Source organism: Ailuropoda melanoleuca, chromosome 2 (assembly GCF_002007445.2).
Source record: "Ailuropoda melanoleuca isolate Jingjing chromosome 2, ASM200744v2, whole genome shotgun sequence".
NCBI classification, from domain to species: Eukaryota; Metazoa; Chordata; class Mammalia; order Carnivora; family Ursidae; genus Ailuropoda; species Ailuropoda melanoleuca.
In genome coordinates this window covers 140,141,464-140,164,444 of record NC_048219.1, presented here as the reverse complement: position 1 = coordinate 140,164,444, position 22,981 = coordinate 140,141,464, and positions in this window count along the sequence as shown.

Below are 22,981 nucleotides of genomic sequence, written 5' to 3'. Positions count from 1 at the left end.
GCCAATCTGATGGGTATAAAACAGGAACTCTTTTAATTCTCTAGTAGTAACTAATGAGGGTGAGAGAATTTGCGTTTGTTTACTTACCACCTAGACGTGTTCTTCTGTTCAAGGCTGTTCCTGTTGGTTCATCTGTATCGCAGGTTGTTATCTTTTTCTTATCAACTCAAAGGAGGGCTTCTGTCTACTAAACCCGAGTCTACTACACGTGGAGTGAGTCTCTTCCTCCAGTCTCTTTTTTCTGCTTTCACTCTTCATATCTTTTGAAGAGCAGCAGTTTTATTATTTTAATGTAGTTGAATTTATGCTGCCAGTTTTGTGTCAAGAAATCCTTTGTTACCTCAAAATTAGAAAGATAATATTCTACGGATTCTAAAATTTTCAAGTTTTGTCTTTAAGTCTTTTATCCATCTAGAATTGATTTTTGTGTATAGTGTGAGGTAGGAGTTCACGTAACTCTTTCCTTCTCTTGACTCATCAGTTAGTACCAAAGGGTCTGTCCCCTCCTCCTGATCTGCAATGCCCTGGATAAGTTTCCCGTATATTCATTGATTCATGGGTCTTACTCTGGACTCTGTTTTGGTCCATGGATCTATCTTTGAATCGATAACATGTACCAAATTACTAAAGACTTTATTAAAAAATCTTAATAGCTGGTAGTTGGGTCATTGCTTCTATTTGCCCATCTCCAGGATTGTTTTGACCATTCTTGGCTCTTTGTTCACCTATATTTTAGGACCAGCTTATCAACTTTCATGAATAGACTCTCACTAAATCTATCGGTCATTTTAGGGAAATACTATTTACATCTAATCTAATGTCCTTTACTGAGGGTTTTTTTTTTAAGATTTTATTTATTTGAGAGAGAGAGCGCACATGAGAGAGAGGACAAGCTGCGGGGGCGGGGGGCGAGGAAGAGGAAGAAGCAGGCTCCCTGCTGAGCAGGGAGCCCAACACGGGACTCAATCCCAGGACGCAGAGATCATGAGCCAAAGGCAGACGCTTAGCTCAACCGACTGAGCCACCCAGGCTCCCCACGTTTACTGAAGTTTTATGATTTTTTCCATCAAGGACTTGCACACCTTTTGTTAGATCTACTCCAAGGCCCCATATATTTTTGGTGCCATTGTAATTAGCACCGTTCCTTTCTGTGTATGTGATGCTGAAGTGTAGGTTTGCAATTATGTTTTGTCTATTCACCTTAGATTGGCCTGAAAGTTTCCTTTCCCAATTCTTGCCTGCTTTTAGTATGAAGGTTATGGTAGCTTCAGATAATGAGTTGGGCACTATTCCTGCTTTTTCTATTCTGCAAGGTTTCATGTATGATCAAAATTGTCTCTTGAATGTTTGGCTGTTCTTGCCATTAGAAACAGCCAGGCCTAGCGTTTTCTTTGTTGGAAAATTTATAATTCAATTTATTTAACGGTAACAGCAGAGTTTTCTATCTGGTGTGCCATGAAAGCAAACCGATGTGCTCTGAATGGGTTTTAGAGATTTTAAGCTCTCAACCCTGAAGAGGCCAAGGCAGGCAGGTGAGAAGCAGACAAGGGGCTGCAGGATCCCCTGGCCAAGTTGCCTCTGGTCGTGAGCATCCTCGTCCCTTTACCCTGCTGTGCCTTTGACATATGTTACTGTATTTTTTGATTTCTCCATAAAGATCTTGCGTATGTTTTGTTGGATTTATTCCAAGGTGCCTCATAATTCGTCATCATTGCAATTGGCATCTTTCTTCCAATTGTGTTTTCTAAATATTTGTTGCTATAGATTTGCAATTGTAGTTTATTGATCTTATTTGGCCAGCTTACTAAAGTCTCTTATTAATCCTCACAGTTTTTCTGTTATAATAGCTTGTGTGTGAGCGTGCGCACATGCACGCGTGCCATGTTGTGAGGAAAGTTAGGAAGCATTGTCTTAGAGAAAGTCTAGCTTAGTTTCTTCATCTATGAAATGGGATTGAAAAAGTATGTGCTTCAAAAATTATTACGAAGATTAAATGAGCTAATCTGGGTTAGGCAACAGAAGAGTAGTTGGCATGCAGTGTTTAATTACTGCTAGCTGTTTTCATTAGTTTTTCATCTTTCCTCTTCTTCAAGACCTTGTGTTCCTCTCCTGCAGGCTCAGCCTGATGCCCCAGGCCATCAGCAGTGGGTTTTGACCTTTGCTGGATCTTGCCCATGTTTAGATCCTGAAGGAAGGTTTGCATCCTTACCCTAAGAAAATACAAAAAACACCTAATTTTGCATATAATTTGAGGAAGGTCAGGATCCCCTTATCTATGTGCATGGATCTTCCCCTACCTCCAAAAGATTTGTGGAACTAGTTAAATCCTGCTGTAAAACAATCCTCCCAGGGCACCTGGGAGGCTTAGGTGGTTGAGCGTCTGCCTCTAGCTCAGGTCATGATCCCGGGGTGCTGGGACGGTGGCTCTCCAGCTCAGCAGGGAGCCTGCTTCTCCCTCTCCCACCTGCTCTTGCTATCTCTCTCTCTCTCAAATAAATAAAGTCTTAAAAAAAAATCCTCCTAGTTTTCTAGAGGGGTTTAAGCTGTTCTAGTGGGATTCCCCTACGGATTTGGTATGAATATAATTTGCTCCTAGTCTGGCCATGATGTTGTACACCAGTTCTGATAAATGGGAGTCAGTCCTGCCTGTCTGACCTACAGCCTAACTTTGGTATCGGGGCCAGGTCTTACTTTCCTGCTCTTGAGCTGGTGCCTTGGCAGACTGTTCAGGACCCCCAACATCCCAGAGATAGGGTCCTGCCCTTTTAATATTAGTCTCTCTAGGGCAGGGTGTCTCAGCATTGGCACTACTGACACTTTGTGCTGAACAGTTTTCTATTGTGCTGTGTGCAGGGGCTGCTCTGTGCATTATAGAATGCTTACCAGCATCCCTGGCCTCTATTCATTAGATGCCATTAGCAGCCCTCAATTATAACAACTACAAATGTCTCCAGACATTGCCACATGTTCCCTGGAGAGACAAAATCACCTCTAGTTGGGAATCACTATTCTAGGGCCCAAAGTCCTGTCATTAAGCTTCTGCCTGATGCCTAGAGTCCTGCTATCTGCTGACAGACCTCTCTAATACCAACCACCAGCCAATTCTCCAAACATAACTTGCTCCTGGATTTCTCAGTGCCACGTTCTTCTTTCCAATAAAGAAGCCACTGTAATTCTTGCAACATCTTTCTGGTGCCAACAGTTTGCCTGGACTATCAATTGTTCTGTTTCAAGATGCAATTTTCTCTGGCTTTCATGAATGACCCTCAGTCCCCCACAGCTTCTAGCTTTCCTGCAGGGACAGGGTGGGGCTGATTTCAGTCTCTGGATCTGGTCTCGATCCCGATCCCGTTCTTGCAGGAGTGGCTGTGTCATGAGATAGGACAGTGAGAATGTGTTTGTTTTCCTTGGGAAAGTAATCTTCCCAGTGGTTTTATGTGAGAGAGCCTGTCCTTTTCCTTTGTAAGTGCAGATAAAATTTTCTGAAGGCGCTAAATTGCCCCACTCTACTGTGCAACAAGTCAGCTGGGAATGAGCAGCAGAACCACAGAATGTGCAGCCTTAATAGATGCCAGCGGCACAGAAGTGGTGAGCTTAATAACAGAGCCTTAGAGAGGGTAAGAAAGATTGATTGATTGAAAGAACAGAATGAGGAAAAGAACATTGTGTAATGCTTTTTCACAGAGAACATATCTATGAACCACAGGAGAAAGAGAGAGTAGGGAAAGTACAGAACAAATTATACTTTGCAGTATCCTAAAGCTGGCCTAGTTAATCATAGTGGGGTAGGGGGTGCTGGGAGGGCCCAGCACCTGAAAGGTGCTCCAGGGGCTGACACAGACATTGACATTGGGAGGAAATCCACTCAAGTAGGTAAGAATGGCGTGCAATGGCTCTAATTGGTTGGAAGGTTATTTCTCTCTCATGTGAAAGTTTGGTGGCTTTCCTTCATAAAGTAGTCAAGGGCCCAGGGTTTTTTTCTCTCTTGTTGCTCTATTATCTCCTGAATATGGCCCTCATCTTCATGTCCAGGATGGTCCATTCCCACACCCATATTCCTGCTAGCAGAAAGGAGAGAAGAGAAGACACACCCCTTCCTCTCAGAGGCATAACCCAGAAGCTGCACACATTATTTTGGCTCACAGCCCATTGGCCAGAATTTAGTCATATGGCCACACCACATGGCCATGCCTAGCCACAAGGGAGCTAGAGGTTCTGGAAGGCCAAGTGCCCATATAAAAATCAGAGAATCAATTTTTCTACCACCACTTCTCATTCTCAGTCTTTCCTCCAAATTCAATTTCCCAAATTCTCCAAGAACCTGTCTGGCAGATCCATTGTTGGAAGACAGAAGATGGAAAGGAAAAGAGTAGGCAAGGATGGGTCATTTTTAACCAAAAGGGGTTGATAAACACTTAAATTCTGTTTACTCCTAAAAGAAATGTGACTTTTAGTATCATGCCATCAGGCAGGCAAACTGACCTGATCTTGTGCTCCCACTCTACGGGAAGACTTGCCAGCCAGTCATGGCCGTGCAGTTCCAGACAAGCCTGGGGTGGTGGTGTGGGCTTCTGGACAGCGAGGGGACACATCCATGTTGAACAGGGACCTGAAGTGCAGCCAGTGTGCAGAGGCAATCATCCCTAGCAGTGCTCATCTTCCAAAGGCTGAAATTAAATTTATGGACGCCAGCATATTTCTGGGACTGAAAGAAATAGAAACCCAGATGCGAAATGTGTCTTTGGCCACACGAGAAAAGATGCTTCATTTAACTGAGAGACTCTGGATTCTGCTGGGTGTGTCTCTTGGCTGGACGATCTCAGCAGTCTAGTCTTCAATATCGAAAGGACCAGAGTTCTGTGGTTGTAGGACATCACAGGATTATAAGGCTGTGAAGGCAGAAGTGGAAATTAGTTAAGAACTATTTACATAAAATATATTTTGACATGATATATGTAATTTTATAAGATTATCTTTTATACATTTAAATAAACTTTTAAAAAAAGATTTTATTTATTTATTTGAGAGAGAGAGAAAGAAAGAGAAATGGGGGAGGGGGTAGAGGGAGAAGCAGTCTCCCTGCCAAGCAGGGGGCCGTACGCGGTGCTTGATCCCAGGACCCCGAGATCATGACCTAAACAACCCTGAGATCATGATCTGAACCGAAAGCAGATGTTTAGCTGACTGTGCCACCCGGGCACCCCCATTTAAATAAACTTTTTAAGAACTGTTTTAGATTTAGAGAAAAACTGAAAAGAAAGTGCAGGTTTCCCGTATGTATCTTATACTTTTATTTCATTTTCAGAGATAAAGGGATTTTTACAGCACATCAAGAAGCATAAACGTCTTCATCTTTGTATCTTATATTTTTAAATGAAGGCCTTTTTATTCTGAACATTTTAATAGGGAAATTAAGAACAAATGAGTCAGTAGTAGAAAAATTTAAAAGGTACCATTTTCACTGTTCTGCCACTCCCTGAATGTGAGATTTATGGTAAATCACTTAACATCTTCGCACCTCAGTTCTGTCACTTATAAAACAGAGATAAAAGTAACATTTCACCGAGTTGCTGTGGTGACAACATAATAAAGTAGATACGAAATATCTGTATGTGGACCTATTATAAAGTCTGAAACACTGATCAAATCATGGGTCTAATAATTATTCTGCAGATCTACGGTATTTTAACTGACTGAACACAGTATGTGAGCTGACATGCAGGGGTTAATTAATTTAATTAGCTTGTCATACTGTGGGCTGCTGACTCGCTAAGGAGGGGTTGCTAAACTGATGTTAAAAAAAAAAAAACAACCCAGAAATCATTAAACAATTAAATATCCACTTATAAAAACAAACAGAATAATTTTACTATGAGAATAAATATTATAAGAGTTTAGGTGATTTAATAAAAATTTTCCCCCAATAAAACAATGTAATATGACTGGCAAAGGATATGAAAAAGAAATAGTTCTTAAGAGCGTCTTGGATTTACTATGCCTACTTTCGAGGATAAGGAGCAGAAAAATTGCACAAGATTTGTGTCTGGAAGTGGATTTTATGAACAGGAGAAGAAATGAGGATTTTCCCAAATTGCTGAGGTCCATGGTTGCTTGTAATAGATTTTTTTTAAAAGATTTTTTATTTTTATTTATTCGACAGAGATAGAGGCAGCCAGCAAGAGAGGGAACACAAGCAGTGGGAGTGGGAGAGGAAGAAGCAGGCTCCCAGTGGAGGAGCCTGACGTGGGGCTCGATCCCATAACGCCGGATCACGCCCTGAGCCGAAGGCAGACGCTTAACTGCTGTGCCACCCAGGCACCCCGTAATAGATTTTTTTAAAGATTATTTGAGAGACAGCGTGCATAAGGATGAGCGGGAAGGGTAGGGAGAGGGAAAGAGAATCCTAAGCAGACTCTGCACTGAGCACAGAGCCCAACACAGGACTAGACCTCATGATCCTGAGATCAGGACCTGAGCCAAAACCAAGAGTTGGATGCTTAACTTGACTGTGCCACCCAGGCGTCCCTGTAGTAGATTATTAACAATGATAATTATCTCTGGGTGATATGAAATTTAATTCCTTTCTACCTTTTAATGTGCCCAAATTTCCTACAATGAGCATGCATTGTTCTTTGGTAATAAAGTTGTTTAAATGCTAATTGTCAATATTCAAAGTATGTGGTGGGTTACCTTACCTTGTTAAAACAAAAACTGTGAAGTATTTGTTTATTTATTTTTTCCTGGTCAAAAAAAAAATGTAACGGTTCCTGAAAAATGCCACCAATCACTAAACATGTTCTTCACAATTCAGATTTCCAATAGGGCCACCCGTGAAAGTTGAAAGATTCCAATAACGAATGGATGAAAGGGCAAGCTGCTTGATGCACCTCTGGGAATCCATGATATAGCATCAGTCTCAGATATAAATCCTTGATTTTTCTCTTTTATAGAATTACTCATATTGAAAGAAAAGCTGCCTATGGTCATCTGGAAATGAGAGAGAATGCTTAAAATAAAGAGCAAAAATTTTTCTTCCAAAAGCAAGGTCCAAATGAACTGGCTTGAATATACACATTATTGAAAGTAGACATTCATTTCAACTCTGCCCTTTTATTTGTGGGCATCATCGTGTTTCATACAACTGGGAAACCCAAAGATGAGACACAGGTATGTTCGGTCTAATGGGAATATAATCTGTCCTCACTACCCAGGCGTGGTCCACGGACCAGCAGCACCAGCATCACCCGGGAGCCTGGTAGACAACCAGAAGTTCAGCCTCTACCCCGGATCAGCATTTTGACAAGCTCTGCATTTGACAAGATTCGTACATACACTGAACTTCAAGCACCACTAACTAGTGAATATTCAGCTAATTTTGAGCTTTCCTACCTGACACTATTGCCCAAGAGATCCACGTGTCCTGGAGGCACTTCTGGAAAGTGGAGGAAGGTCATTGGTATCAGGACTCCTAAGAAGTTCATCTTCCTGTTTGTTGACTCATCTAAAGCCTGCTCAAACTGATCAGGAGTAAATATAAAAGGTGGGGCCATTATTCAAATAAGTTATCAGAGCTTTGTGCAAAAACTGTATTACAGGAATGTATCATAATATCTTTATCACAATAGAATAACTGAAAACAATATAATGTTAAATAACAAGAAATTAAAGAAATTACGATGCATCTAATAGCCGCAAGGTAGCCATTAAAAGCCGTGTCCTGGAAGAAAGTTCACTGGTATGGGAAGATGTCCATGTCATAGTCCCAAGTAAACCGGCTATAAAACGTGGCCTCTTTCCATTTTCATTTTAGAAATATACATATATACACAAGAAAAAAGAAACAGCAAGGGCGTGCCCTGTGTGTTCAGGGCCTACAGATGTAGAGTGCTTTTTTTGTTGTTTTAATTTCATTGTGTTTTTCACATTTTCTGCATCAAGCAATTTTTCTTTTGTACAAAGAGAAAAAGAAAAGTGTCATAACAAAGCAAAGCGATCCAGACATAGCCCTGCATTTCTGGCCAGAAACGGCAGACTTTTTTTTTTTTTTCCAACTAGAAACTCATTTCTACTCTGATTCAATTATAACCAACATTCAGTAACGGCACTAACTTACTTTTGCACCAGAGCAGTGGTTCTCAATCCTGGCTGCTTGTTATTATCACCCAGAGGGCTTAACCAACGAACAACTAACCAACCAAACAACACAAAAACCCCCAGGCACTGGGAATTTTGAAAAGCTTCCCAGAATTGAAAACCACTACTCAGTATGGCTGGAAGGATATTCATTGTACATTTCTGAAAACCATCACTACATTATGTGTTAGTTATAAAACCCTACAGTTATATATTTTGGATTGTTTGTTAAAGTGCCTCTTTTAAAGTCCTTTCACTGTCATTTATACTGATTTTAACAATATTCAACAAACATTTATTGAGCATCTAATTTGTTTTGTGTGAGTCTCACAGACCCAGGAGGTCAGGAGGAGAGCTATGACTAAATTCACTACACAGAAGAGATATCACAGATCCCACAGTTCCTTAGGGAACAGGCTCAAATCTGTGTTCCCAGATGCTGAAGCCAGTGTTTGTCCTGTCACTACATTGTTTCTAATGCTCTACATTTATGAACAGTTGAGAGGAGGCATTTTTCTAGTTCATGGTTCTTTTTCTTAATACATCCAAGCCTGCTTAGAATGTTTATATCTGAGGGGTGTGAGAGAGTCTTCCTTATCAGGTAGGGCACCTGGGTGGCTCAATCGGTTAAGCATCTGACTCTTGATCCCAGCTCAAGTTGTATCTCAGGGTTTTGAGTTCAGGCCCCGTGTGAGGCTCCATGCTGGAGGTAGAGCCTACTTAAAAAAAAAAAAAAAAAGGCAGTGTCAGCTCAGAAATTCCTGAGGACCACTGTCTAATCTTTCTTTTAGGGACCTAGGTGCTCAAGGGTTCAGAACTTCTGAATCTGGGCACTGTAAGACAGAGTAAGCAAACTAGAGACTTGGCGTGACATTTCCCAGCTGGGTCTGGATTTTAGCGACAGTGGCCCTTACAAGAAGAAACCACTGATACTAGCCATATTTTACCTGCTGTCATGATTCTGCCCTTAATAAAATTTAAATTGTTTGAAAGATTATCTGTTTCTTTGATTATTGTAGATGTTGACTTTCCCTATGCCTTCACAATATAAATGTCTTTTTATTTAAAATTATTCACATGCCCAGTGCATTTTGGAAAATAGGCATGTTTTTAAAATAATAAAGTATTTCACCTAGTATACCAAAAAAACGAAGGAAAAAATGTGAGACTGCTTATAGCAGATATCAAATTATGGTTTATGTTAGTTGTGATTAAACCTGAATAATTTCTAACTGAAAATGGTCACAATATTCTTCTAAATCCCAGCTCTAAAAGAAACAACCAAATCTGATTCTGAAACCACGACCACACCCTGTTGGTAAGGAGAAAGTCAATGGCGGCCTCAGTTGCCCATGGAGCCCCTGGTTGGCTGCCGAGGAGTTGCTGCCACCTCGTGGATATTCCAGATAGCGCAGCCTCCCTGGCCCTTGACTGAGGGAGTTAAGGGCTGGGCAGCCCAGCGAGTCAGTCGCACTTCGATAATGCTTCAGCTGAGCTCACTTATTACCGCGGAGGACGAAGGGCCTGTGCCGCTTATTATGGCTTTGTGGTGTTTATTAATCCACGACAGTATTGTTTTTGATAGACAACCTAAGATTAAGGCTAATAAAGGACTCCGGGATTGGGGACTCGATAATTTTGTTGGCTTGAGAACAAAGAAGAAGAAAGTCAGTAAATAGTACCTGGATAGTCCAGTAATTACTCCATCTTATAAATTACTGTTTTCTCTTATTCCAGCCCACAGTCTGTCATTCTAGAAAGTATGATATATTAATTTTTAGCTAAGCAATATCCACAGGGAGTAATCACAGTCAGCACTATACAGGTGTTTTTCCAATGAAAAAGGTTACTATTGGAATATTTATAAACGACATCAGAACTCTGAATATTAACAAAGTGATTTCCATCTGCTTATTAAGTATCAGGAGACAACACACGCACCAAATCATGTTGTTCTGGCTGACATTTGAAAGGTCACGCATTCTCCAAGAAAGAAGCTCCCCGCCCTCAGGGTGCCATCAGCCTCCCTTCTTGTCCTTCTCCGTTTTTCCTTTTAAGTGTTATTTTAAATTTAATTATTAGGAAATAGTTTAGTGCTACACAATGGTATTAAAACTATGATATTGATCATGCTTGACCTCACCACTCAGCTTAAGAAACACAATATTATAGAGGCGCCTGGGTGGCTCAGTTGGTTAAGCATCTGTCTTCGGCTGGGGTGGTGATCCCAGGGTCCTGGGCTGGGGTCATGATCCCAAGGTCCTGGGCTGGGGTTGTGATCCCAGGGTCCTGGGCTTGTGCTGTGCCCGGCTCCCTGCCCAGCGGGGAGTCTGCTTCTCCCTCTCCCTCTGCCACTCCCCCTGCTTGTGCTTGCTTGCTCTGTCAAATAAATAAATAAAATCTTTAAAAAAAAAAGAAAAGAAAGAAAAAAGAAACACAGTATTATCAATACAGCTGGAGCCCTCTGTGTACCCCACTGTGTTCCCTTCTTTCCCTTCACAGTTCCCACTCCCTAAATTTGGTGTTTATCCTTCCCATTTATGTTTTTATTAATATATAATATATTAATATAAGACAAAGTATCAGTTTTCATGTTTTTAAAACTTTATTTAAATATCATTTTCCCCCCTGTACCCCGAGTATTTTTCTCACTCAATGTTGTGGCTGTGAGAATCACCCATTCCACTAGACTGCTAGGGCCGCCATAACAAATTAGCCCACACTTGCTGGCTTAAAACAACAGGAATGTATTCTTTCACAGTTCTGAGGGCTAGAAGCCTGAAATCAAGGTGCCCACAGGGCTGTGTTCCCTCTGGGGCCCTAAGGGAGAAATACTTCTTGCCTCTTCCATCTTCCAATGGCTCCAGACATTCCTTGGTTTTAACCCCAATCCCTACTTCCATCTTCACATGGTCTTCTGCTGTCTTCCTCTCTTATAAGAACACTTATCATTGGATTTAGGGCCCATCTGTGTAATCCAGGATGATCTCCACTCAAAATCCTTACTTACATTTGCAAAGAACCCAGACAAAATGTGGGGGAGGCAGGTTTCCAACCCGTGCATTTTGATCAATGCCCCTGACCACTGGATTCCATGGCTTCTGAGCTGAGATAGCTGGGACTGCTGGTTATTTAAAAGATGAGCATTTAACATGGCATTGGTTTTCATGCTTAGCCCGTATAGGTAAAAACTAGTATTAAGAGGCTACAGTGTGAGGGAATGGTGCACTGGCTGGGGAGGCAAGAAATCTGAGTTCTGGAGTCTACCCTTGATTGACCTCCAAACTCCAAGTAATAGGATGCTGTGTTGTCCCCATTCCTCTTCCAAGCCACTTTACATGATTTAACCAGCAGGGAGGTCACTGAGAAGAAATAACCTAACCCTTTCCCCAGGTTTGGGCTGGGAATGCACAATGGGATTTTTTAAAACACTTACTTGTTTTGATTACTAAAGCAAATAATCTTACAGAAATTTGGAAAATTACTTTTAAGCCCACTAATCTAATCTATTTCTCATCTGAACATTTTTACAGTTGTAATCATTTGAATCTAGTTTTATAACCTACAATATATCATCATTTTCCTTGTTGCTATATAATCTTCATAAATTTTTTTTAAAAGACAAATGTTTTTATTTCTTACAGTCATAGAAAATGAAGGTCAGGAGCCTGGCCTACTGAAGGCCCCAGAGTTAGCAAGTGATAAAGCGAGGGATCATAAAGCAACTGTAATTTATGCTGCATAAAATGCTGTAACTGTTATAAGGTTTTGTTTGGATATGTGGATATTTCTAGTAGATATCTGCAAATCAGTACCTGGGTATCTGCTGCTTAACACGCCACCCCAAAACTTAGTGCCTTCAAACAATGACTGCATTTATTTCTCACATGAATTTGTAGTTTGAGCAGAGCTGAGCAAGGACAGTTTGTCTTTGCTCCCTATGCCCTTTGCTCCTATAGGGATATGGCACCCCTATCACCTGGGGTGGCTTGAGACTAATGGCTGAGGCCATCAGAAAACTCATTTACTGGGGCACCTGGGTGGCTCAGTCGGTTAAGCGGCTGCTTTCGGCTCAGGTCATGATTCCAGGGTCCTGGGATCAAGTTCCACATCCGGCTCCCTGCTCAGCGGGAAGCCGGCCTCTCCCTCTGCCCCAGGCTCCCTCCACACACAACCTCCCGCCCCCCCCATGCTCTCTCTCTCTCAAATAAATAAATAAAATCTTAAAAAAAAAAGAAAGAAGAAAGAAAGAAAGAAGAAAGAAAGAAAGAAAGAAAGAAAGAAAAAGAGAGAGAAGAAAGAAAGAAAGAAAGAAAGAAAGAAAGAAAGAAAGAAAGAAAGAGAGAAAGAAAACTTATTTACTCAAAGTTTGCTGGTTCCTGCTGACTGTGAGCTGGGACCTCAGGTGGAGTTGGGGCCAAACACCTATACATGGTGTTTTCATGTGGCTGCTTGGCTTCCTACCAAAATGGTGGCTGGGTTCCAAAGGCAAACATCCCCCCAAAAAAGAAAACAAGGTGAAAGCTGTCTCTTGTTCTGTGGTCTTGTCTGAGAAATCACACAGTATCACTTCTGCCATATTCTATTTGTTAGAAGCAAGTCACCAAAGCCAACTATGATTCAAAGAAAGGGGAATTAGGCTCTATTTTTTGTTGGAAAGATGAAATAATTTGTGGACATGTTTTAAGATGATCACAACTCACCCACTGTACATAAATTATTTACATTTTCCCCTACATGCAAAATACACTCATCACCCAACACACACACGCACACACACACACATCCCGTACCTAGACCCCTTAAACGTTGCACCTGCTGTAGCCTCACACCTCAGGCTTGAGGGTCAGGAACTGGACACATTAATCAGATCCAGGTGGAGCAGAGGCTTCTTGGGTTCTGTTCTCCAGACGCAGCTCCTCGTAATCTGAAGGCCAGTGAATCAAGAGACAAGCATCTGCCAACCACATCTCATATACGGTGGTGGGACACACTTCTGTTCAAGAAGAAAAACAGGAGGCATACAGGCGTCCCTGGTTCACAGCAGCTCTGAAATCCACCTGAGCGCAATTCGCCAGCTCCTCAATTAGGACTCAGTCCTACTTCCTGGAAGTAGCTTTGGCTCCGCCCCCTGTGCTCTTGGGTCCACCCTCCGAGCCAGTCTTACTTCTTCAGTAAACGTAGCCCATGTTTGCCCCTCATAGTTCTTTAGGCGGCTCTCAGCCCTTAGAAGTCTGGGGATCCAACAGCCAGACTGTCGCTCTCAGTCTAAGCTGATTATAATTCTTTAAAAAAGAAAAGAGTTGTGGGCTTCTTATGAATCAATTTATCACCAACTCAGGCCAAAGCCCCTCCTATAAATCTCGCTGAGCCCTGCCCCACCTCAGGTTCTCCAAAGCCGCTGTCTGGTAACACTCTTTCGGTTTGTGGGCCTTTCGTCTGCTTGCAAACGTCCGCAAAGCAACACCTGAAATCTTCGCCAGGGCTTGCCCGTGTTAGGGTCACCCTGGTGGCCTCTCCTTTGAACTGTGTTTTCCTGAGAGCGTTCTGAATCCGGTCTTTCCCTGGAAGCCATTTCATTTGCCCTTTGGAGAGGTGGGGAAAGAGAACTTATTTTCCAACTCAGCAATTCCTGGCTCCTTTATACGTTAACAGTTCTTTCTTATCGCTGTCCTCTTGACTTTTGCTGTAGCCAGAGAAAACCCAAGGAGCCCCTGTGGTACTCTTCGGGAAAGTCTCCTTAGGTCATTCACTTAATTTGTATATTTTCTATTTTCCATATTACCACAGATGACAGTGTTGCTGAACTTTATACCACTTTATGCCAGCTCCCAGTAACATTTTCCTCACTTTCCTGTCAGCTCTAACCAATAACCCTTCAAAAGCCGTGAAGCTGGGGCGCCTGGGTGGCTTGGTCAGCTCAGTGTGTGACTCTTGATTTCAGCTCAGGTCATGATCTCATGGAGGTGAGATATGGGGCTCTGTGCTGGGTGTGGAGCCTTCTTGAGATTCTCTCTCTCCCTCTCCCTCTGCCCCTCTCCCACTACTCTCCAGAATAAATAAACAAATCTTAAAAAAAAAAAAAAAAAAAAAAGCTGTGAAGCTTCCACTAACAATTCTTTCAGATCTTCCCAAATTCTGCCTTCTGACCAGTCTTAAAGTGCTTGCTACATGTTCTCAGTTTTGTCATGGTACCAAAATCTGTTCCAATTATTTGTTGCTGTGCAACAAACCACCCAAAAAAGTAATGGCTTGAAATAGGGACAATATCTATTTGCTCACTACTCTATAATTTCGGGAGCACTTGGAGGAGACAGTTTATCTCTGCTGTGCTCAGTGTCAGCTGGGGTGGCTCAAAGATCGGGGGCTAGAATGATCTGAAAACTCACACATTTTGTAGCTGATGCTGGTTGTCATCTGGGAGTTCATCTGGAACAGTTGTTGGAATACTTATGTGTGACCTTTCCTTGTGGCCGCTTGGCTTTTCCACCAAATGGCGAAGTGGTTGGGTTCCAAGAGCAATCATTCCAAGGGAGAGAGCCAGGGGGAACTTAGTCTCAGAAGTCACAGGACATTATTGCTGCCACATTCCATTCCTTAGATGTGAGTCACCAAGTCTGGGACATGTTTAAGGGAGGGGAACTGGATTCCACCTCTCGATGGGAGGAGTGTCAAAAAATTGGAGTGTCAAAAAATTTGAGAACCGTTTATAAAACCACCAATTTTATAACACCTATTCTTAGCTCCATTCTACGGATATAGAAGCTGTAATTCAGAAATGGACTTGCTGAAGGTCTTACAGTTAGTGAGGGCTAAGGCTCAGGATCTTCAAGTGTACCTCACATATCTTGTTACATAATGTGTCATGTACAATCCACAAAGCATTATAATGCTACAGCATTTTACTTAGGAAAGCAGAGATGTATATGTGTGAAGGAGAGGGAGGCAAGGGCAGAAGTTTTCTAGCAGGCCTTTGCACATACAAAATACTCCAATAATGTTAGCATCTATACAGAGCACCTGTGCATGCAATAGCTGCAAAAATCCTCAAATGGCACATTTCTGGATTCCAAAGAGAAAACATTAGTAATCTCAATTGAGCTTTCTTAGCTTCTTAACACAAGTAAAGGATCTGTAGAGTTCTGAATCATGGAACAGTATTACTTTTTTGTATAATGAACAATGAGTTTAATTGCTGTTAGTGTTCATTTAGTGCATCAAATTATCATACTGGCCAGGCCCTTCTTCAGTCCTGACCTCAGAGCATCTAAATAGGTTTGATTTTCCCATCAAGCACTGTCTACTTTGACACACAGTGCACTTTTACTTTACTACCCCCATATTTGGCTAAAATAAGTGAGCACGGCAGAGTTCTTTAAAATAACATGACATTGTTTCAACTAGTTTGTTTCCCATGACATTGGGTGGGCTCTTGGGAGTCTCATAAAGAGGGAATGTGCTCACCAACTTCTGCCCAAAGGAATTTTTGTTCTCATAGTTAAATTTCTGATTAGTGGTCAGTTTTCCTTATTGAATACCTCATATTTCTTTTTCCTTTTTTAAAAAGATTTATTTATTTATTTATTTATTTATTTAGGGGGGGAGTGGGGGGAGGAGCAGAGGGAGAAGGGGAGAGAGAATCTCAAGCTGACTCCACAGTCAGCGCAGAGCCCAATGTAGGATCTGAGCCCACGATCCTGAGATCATGACCTGAGTCAAAAGTAAGAGTTGGACACTTAACCAACTGAGCCACCCAGGTGTCCCTAGTTCTTTTTCTTACATGACATTTATCTGTGTCTGTGTGTGTTTGCATCTGAGTGAGTACATGTCCTTATGTCAGCATTTTTCTACTAGTTTGTTTTCTAGTTGTTTACTACTGGTGGCCCTTTGAATTTTTTTGGTAAGCATGTTGTCGTGCAATGAGGAAAAACAATCAAATTATGATATACCAAGACCAAAGCAAAGCCCTGTGCCTAGCAATATATCTAAATATTTTCTGAGAAGTATAAAAATAACTTTTCCTGATACTATTATGTCCCTTATGGCCATGTTTATTCTGTGTAGTTTTTCTGGAATGAAATACCACTCTCTATTGATTTTGGCCCATGTTTCCCGTATTTGTCAAAATCCATGATCTTACCATTAAGTGCAATATTAAATATTCAAGGACAAAGATGTTTGGCTTATCTCTCCCTCTCTTGCCATAATAGAAAACACAGGAACATTGTTTGGTTCAGATTGTTCTTGCCTGGGAAGAATAATGAATGGTGCATTGAGGAAAAATAAGGCATTTAGACAATTATGCTTTGGAATTTACCACCATGATCTATAATTTTCCCCATTGCTTTTGCTTGGAGCTTCTCCCCTTTGCCCCCTTCCTCCAAGTTGTTCTAAGCCAAGTGGATTCCGATCTGATCCAAGTCTAACTCTTCATTCAGTTTATCCCTTATCCCAGTCTTGCCTCTTTTGTCATCTTCAAAAAGCCCACACTAATTTTCTCTTATTTCTGGAAGTCTCGATACTTAGATTACAATAGTTCTGCTCCACTCTTAAGCCTTGAAAATTCTGGATAATTCTGTGCTGAAGTATGGCAATGGTGGTATAAATTAAACTGGGGGCAAGTCTATAAAATAACATAGACTCATAGCATTCAAGCACGAGCCCAGGGCAGTGCCTGTGAATAGTGCCTATGCACACAGAAGTGCCTCCATGAATCATTGGTGAGTGAGTAAGAAGGGCCTGTTTTTGCAGAGGATGGAGAGATCAAGTGGCTTGTCCATGGTTACACTCCTGGACCATGACAGAGTTCTTACAAGTATCCAGATCTTCCTGTTTTATCCAGTTTGGGAGATTCGACACTGACCAGTTTCCAGTAATTTTCATTACCTTTGGAAGACTTGGGGATGTTGATGCCTCTGAGGACCTGAGGATCACCAGTGCTGCCAAGCAAGTGGGTCCCCGGGCCCATCTGGAAATCTCCCAGTTATGTACCAGTCGATACCGAACCAATCAAAGATGGCCAAATGTACTTGAAAGTCAATCAGAAAACCTCCTCCACTTCCAAAAATCCCACCCTAACGGAGCACTCATCCATCACTCATGAACTTCCTCTTTTCGCTCTGTAAATCTCACTCTTTTCCTTACTCTTTTCCCCCTTCACAGGAGGAAAGTGATGGTAACTGACTCCCTAACTATATTAAGATCCGAATAAGAAAACTTAGGTAATTTTATAGGTGTTCTTTGTCTTTTTTTGAAAAAACATGCATACCTTCTTATGCAGATTTGCAATATACCTTAGCATGTTGGGCTACCTCCGACAAGAACAGAGACTGGCAGATTGTGGGAGCTAATACATCTCACTTATACAGCATCTTCTCCATCTAAATTTGCCCATCCTTAAAATGGGTAGCCTTATGGGTCATGCTTCCCTGATGAGTGAGGAGGGCCCTTTTCAGCTTATACTCTCTTCTCCTCTTTTCTAGCTGCCTACAGTCTAACATTCCATAATTAAAGATTTATTCTCTGGGATCCAAGACTGTCCTCTGTGCAGCTAACTATCTGTAAGAAGAGATATAGACCCAGGGGAGGTACACAGCGAGAAGTCATCTTAACTCTTGTCTAAGAGGACTACCTAAAAAGGCAAAAGACCCTCTTAAAGGAGAAATGTCCTAGGTAGCACCAGATTCCTAGGTGCTGGCTAAGGACAGAGTAAGTGCCCTGTGGACTGGAGATGCACTTTTTGCCCAACAGCCTCTGCAGCTGCAGGCCTAACCCAGTGCAGCAGTAGCCTCTCTATCCCTCCTCCCATTTGAGGAGCTAGGTAGCCTCTCTCCACCTTTTTTTTTGGTCTCACTACCCGTTTTCCAGGTAGAGGAAGACACTAGTCTACTGTGGGCACATATCAAGCTCTCAAAGTGGTCCCAAGAATATTCCTTCAAATTAGAGGTGCCCTCCCTAGTTTCCATCTTGCCATGCACCTTAGTGCGAATGGCTTTTCATGAGAGAAAAATAGTAAGGTGAAAGCACTGGGAAACTAGGGAGTGAAGAGATTAAGAAAAAAAATGCCAGTGAGCCAGGAAGGGAGATTTAATTTGGCCTAGGGCCAATCAACAATCCCTAGTGCCCAGCCACAGACAGGCAGCAGCTCTTACCAGTTCTGCTCCCCATGCTCCTTTCTTCTATCCACCACTGACCATCTCTCTTGCTATCGTAGCCTGCTTCTCTGATTGATTAACCTTTCGTAAACATTCAACATATATATATACCTGGCCCTACTGTAAGTCTGGAAGTACAAATCCCAATTCCCCAACACTTACAGAAATCAGGGAGGAAGAGCTAATAAGCAATAGACACAGTCTGATAAAAAGAGTTAGGGGCAAGTACAGGGCTCTTCCATCTCTGTGAGGAGAAACACTTCACTCAGACCAAGCAATGGCAAAGGTGAAGAAACAGGAGCCAGGTTTTTCCTAAGTTCCCTGCTAGGCTTAGAACCAATCTCTGCCCTAAAGTAGCTTACAAGATGGCCAGGATCTGGTAAAACAGACCCCAACATCACCCTGCCTTGTCTGCCTTGCTAAATTCGACATCTCCTCTAAAACTCAGATCAGGTTTACTGGCTTGAAGAACAAGAGAACAGAATTCAATGTGACCAAAGCAGCTTGAAACCAAGGGGAGAGTCCTGGAAAGAAGAGAGCCTCTAAGAAGAGCCTTAAATTCCGCACATTAATTCTACTCACATCCCTGGCTAACGTGGAACTATACCTAGCATAGGGCCGACTAAGCAACCCATCTAAGGCTGAAAGAACAGAGCAGAGGTTTCAGCTGCTGTTTGCTTTCAGGGTAACTAGAGTGTACAGATTGAGTCTTAACCAACTTAACGGCTTATTAAAACAAAAAGTCAGGGGCCCCTGGGTGGCTGAGTCAGTTGAGGGTTGACTCTTGGTTTCAGCTCAGGTGATAATTTCATGGGTTGGGGGATTGAGCCCCGGGTCAGGTTCCTCACTCAGCGGGGAGTCTGTTTGAAAGGTTCTTGCCCTTTGCCCCTCCCCCCACTCCCCCGCGTGTGCTCTCTCTCAATGTAAATAAATCTTAAAAAACAAAAGTCAATATTTTTTAGAGGAATATAACATAACCAGAGTCTCTTCAACCATTCTCAATGTCCAGGATACAATAAAAATTGGTAGACATACAAAGAAATAGCTAAATGTAGCCTATACTCAAGAGATAAGGACAATTAATAGGAACGCATCTCAAAATGATCCAGACGTTGGTATTAATAGACAAAGATTATAAGGCAGCTATTGCAACTATGCTCAGGGATCTACTTGAAATGAATGGACAAAGAAATCCATAGCAAGACACATCAAATCAAATTTCCAAAAGAAAAAAGACAAAGAAAAATCTTGAAAGCGACAGGAGGAACAACCTCCTTATAAAGGAAAAACAATGTAAAATACCACAGATTTCTTATTAGAAACTACAGAGGCCAAAATGAATGGCATTACATTTTTCAAGTGCTGAAAGAAAAACTGTCAATCCATAATTCCATATTCACTGAAAACATTATTCAAGAATGAAGAAGAAATAAAGTCATTCTCAGATGAAGGAAAACCTAGAGAATTTTTGCCAGCCGATCTAACCTAAAAGAATAGCTACCAAAAGTTCTCTAAACAGAAAGGAATCTTGGAACATCAGGAAGGAAGGAAAAACAACGGAGAAAGTAAATATATGGGACAAATACCATAAATTTCCTCCTTAATGGGTTTTCTAATTTTTTTTTTGATGGTTGAAGCAAAAATTATGATACTGTTTGATGTGATTCTCAATAGATAAAGGAAATATTTAAGACAACTATGTTATAAATGAGGAGGGTAAAAGGATGTAAATGGTGTGGGGGGAGAGGTGGTAGAGGTGAATATAAAGGAGTAACATGAGAGAGCTTTGTGGTGATGCAAGAGTATCTGTATCTTCGGTGGGGGAAGGGGGGGATGGAANAAAAAAAAGAGTATCTGTATCTTGATTGTGATCATGGTTTCACAAATCTACACATAATAAACTATCACGGAATTATATACATAAATTATACCAATGTCAATTTTATATTGTGTTATACTTAGGTAAGATATAATCATTGGTGCAAACTGGATCAGGAATATACAAGACATCTCTGTACTATCTTTGCAACTTTCTGTGAATCTATAATTATTTCAAAATTAAAAGTTTTCTTTAAAAGTAAAGGAGAGGGGCGCCTGGGTGGCACAGCGGTTAAGGGTCTGCCTTCAGCTCAGGGCGTGATCCCGGCATTATGGGATCGAGCCCCACATCAGGCTCCTCTGCTATGAGCCTGCTTCTTCCTCTCCCACTCCCCCTGCTTGTGTTCCCTCTCTCGCTGGCTGTCTCTGTCAAATAAATAAATAAAATCTTAAAAAAAAATAAATAAAAATAAAAGTAAAGGAGTGGGAATATAAAATATCTATAGAAATGTAAAATGACCTGAGCTTTCATATAGTTAAAAATGTATATAATGGAGTCTCAATGACCTGGGAACAATATAAAAAAGGCAAACACATTATAAGTGGAATTATAAAATTAGAGGAGAGAATGGGGCAGAAAAATACTTGAAGGCATCATAGTTAAAAATTTCCCACATTTGATAAAAGACATCAATTTATAGATTCAAGAAGTTCAATGAGCTTAAAGTAAGTTTTTTTTCAAGTCTACACCCAAATTTATCATAATTAAACTGCTGAAAGCCAAAAATAAAGGGAAAATCTTGAAAGCAGCCAGGGACAAAAGACACATTATGTACAAGGGAACAATAATACAAAGGACTACTGTTTTAGCATCATAAATTATTGAGGCCAGAACACAGGAGGACATCTTTGGAGTACTGCAACAAAAAGTCTGCCAACCCAGAATTCTATATCCAGTGACTATACTCTTCAAACATGAAAATTATATAGATTTTTTTAAAAAAATGAAAACAAGAAGACTGCATCAATAGCAGACCTGTGCTAAAGAAATGCCAAGGGAAGTTCTTCATCAGGAGGGTAAATGATGCCAATTGGAATGCAGACTTCAGGAAGGATGATGAACACTGGAAATGGTAAATATGTGGGTAAATTTTATAGGCTATTTTTTTTTTTTTACTACTTCATCTTTCTTTCTTTGCTGAGAAGACTTTTTAAATTTGAAATATCACCTAAGCAATATGAGTACATTTTTTAAATCACATATGACTATATAAAGCAAAACTTTTCACTCTATATTATGGATTTATAACATATGTAATTGTAATACATGTGACAAAAGCACAAAATTGGTTCAATATTCATAAACCAGTGAATGTATTTCACCACATTAACAGAACTAAGGAGAAAAACAATATGATTATTTCAGTAGATGCAGAAAAATCATTTGACATAATTTAACTATTTAATTCATGGCTTTAAAAAAACTCAGCAAATTAAAATTCCTCAACCTGCTGAAAGTCATATATGACATACTTAATGATAAAATATTGAATGCTTTCCATCTATGGTAGTGAAAAAACTAAGAATGACTACCCACTCCGATTTACTGATGTTTGTGACATTTTGAAATGTATAAAATTTAAGATGGAGTACGTGATGAATAAAGGGATGAATAGATCGAAATGTGATAAAGCAAAGATAGCAAATTGCTAATTATTGACTCTAGGTGGTTGATATGTGTATGTTCACTTTACAATTCTTTCAACTTTTCTGTATGCTTGAAAATATTCATAGTAAGATGTTGGGGAAAAGATCTGTAAAGTCCTCCCTTAAAAAAAAACAAAACAAAACAAACCTGTTTAACTTTGCTTAATACTATGTTTCCCAAACTTCTTTTCTGAGCAAAACAAAATTAAAAAAAAAAATTCTTTAAGGAAAAGGTAATAAACCCTACAGAACACACTCTGGAAAATACTTCCTATTTATTTGTTTGTTTGTTTGTTTGTTTATTTAAGATTTTATCTATTTATTTGAGAGAGAGACGGCACAAGCGGGAGAAGAGGCAGGAGAGGGAGAAGGACAAGCAGACTCCTTGCTGAGCAGGGAGCCTGATGTGGGGCTTGATCCCAGGATCCAGAGATGATGACCTGAGCTGAAGTCAGATGCTTAACCGACTGAGCCACCCAGTCACCCTGAAAATACTTCCTATTTAGATTTAGTCTATCCCCAATTAGGTTTTTAAAATAAGAGTGCTGTATTATATCCATTGCAGCATAATAAACCTCCCCCAAACACAGTGGCTTACAATATGGGTAATTTATTATTTCTCATGATTCTGTGAGTTGACTGGAGCTCAGCTGGGTAGTTCTGCGATCTAATTTGGAACCTCTCATGCATCTGAGCTCACTGAGGGCTGGAACATCCAAGATGACTTCTTATTCTCCAGGGTCTCTCTTTGAGTGGCCTTCAGGTGTCCAAGTCCGGACTTCCTCAGCAGCTTACTGGCTGGACTCCAAGAGGAGGAAATAGAATGTGAGTTCTCTTAAGGTGTGGGCTCAGATTCTCAGAATGTCATTTCTGCATTCCATGGGCTTCAGGAAGCCAAAAGGCCAGCCCAGATTTGAGGAAGAGGAAATAGACTTCATGTCCTGGTATAAGGAGCAACGTGTGCACACAGGAGAAGAGGAACTGACGGCGGTCATCGCTGGAGATTGTCTCTCATGGTGGCATACCAGAATTTCCACTTTGCCTTGTTAAAGATATTTAAACTTTATAAATGAATAGGTGGTGGTTTATCTTATTATATCAGCCTTTGCTTTCTAGATTATAGAGTTTTGTTAGGTAGCAACTTTTGAGTGCACTGAAGCGTTGGCTCA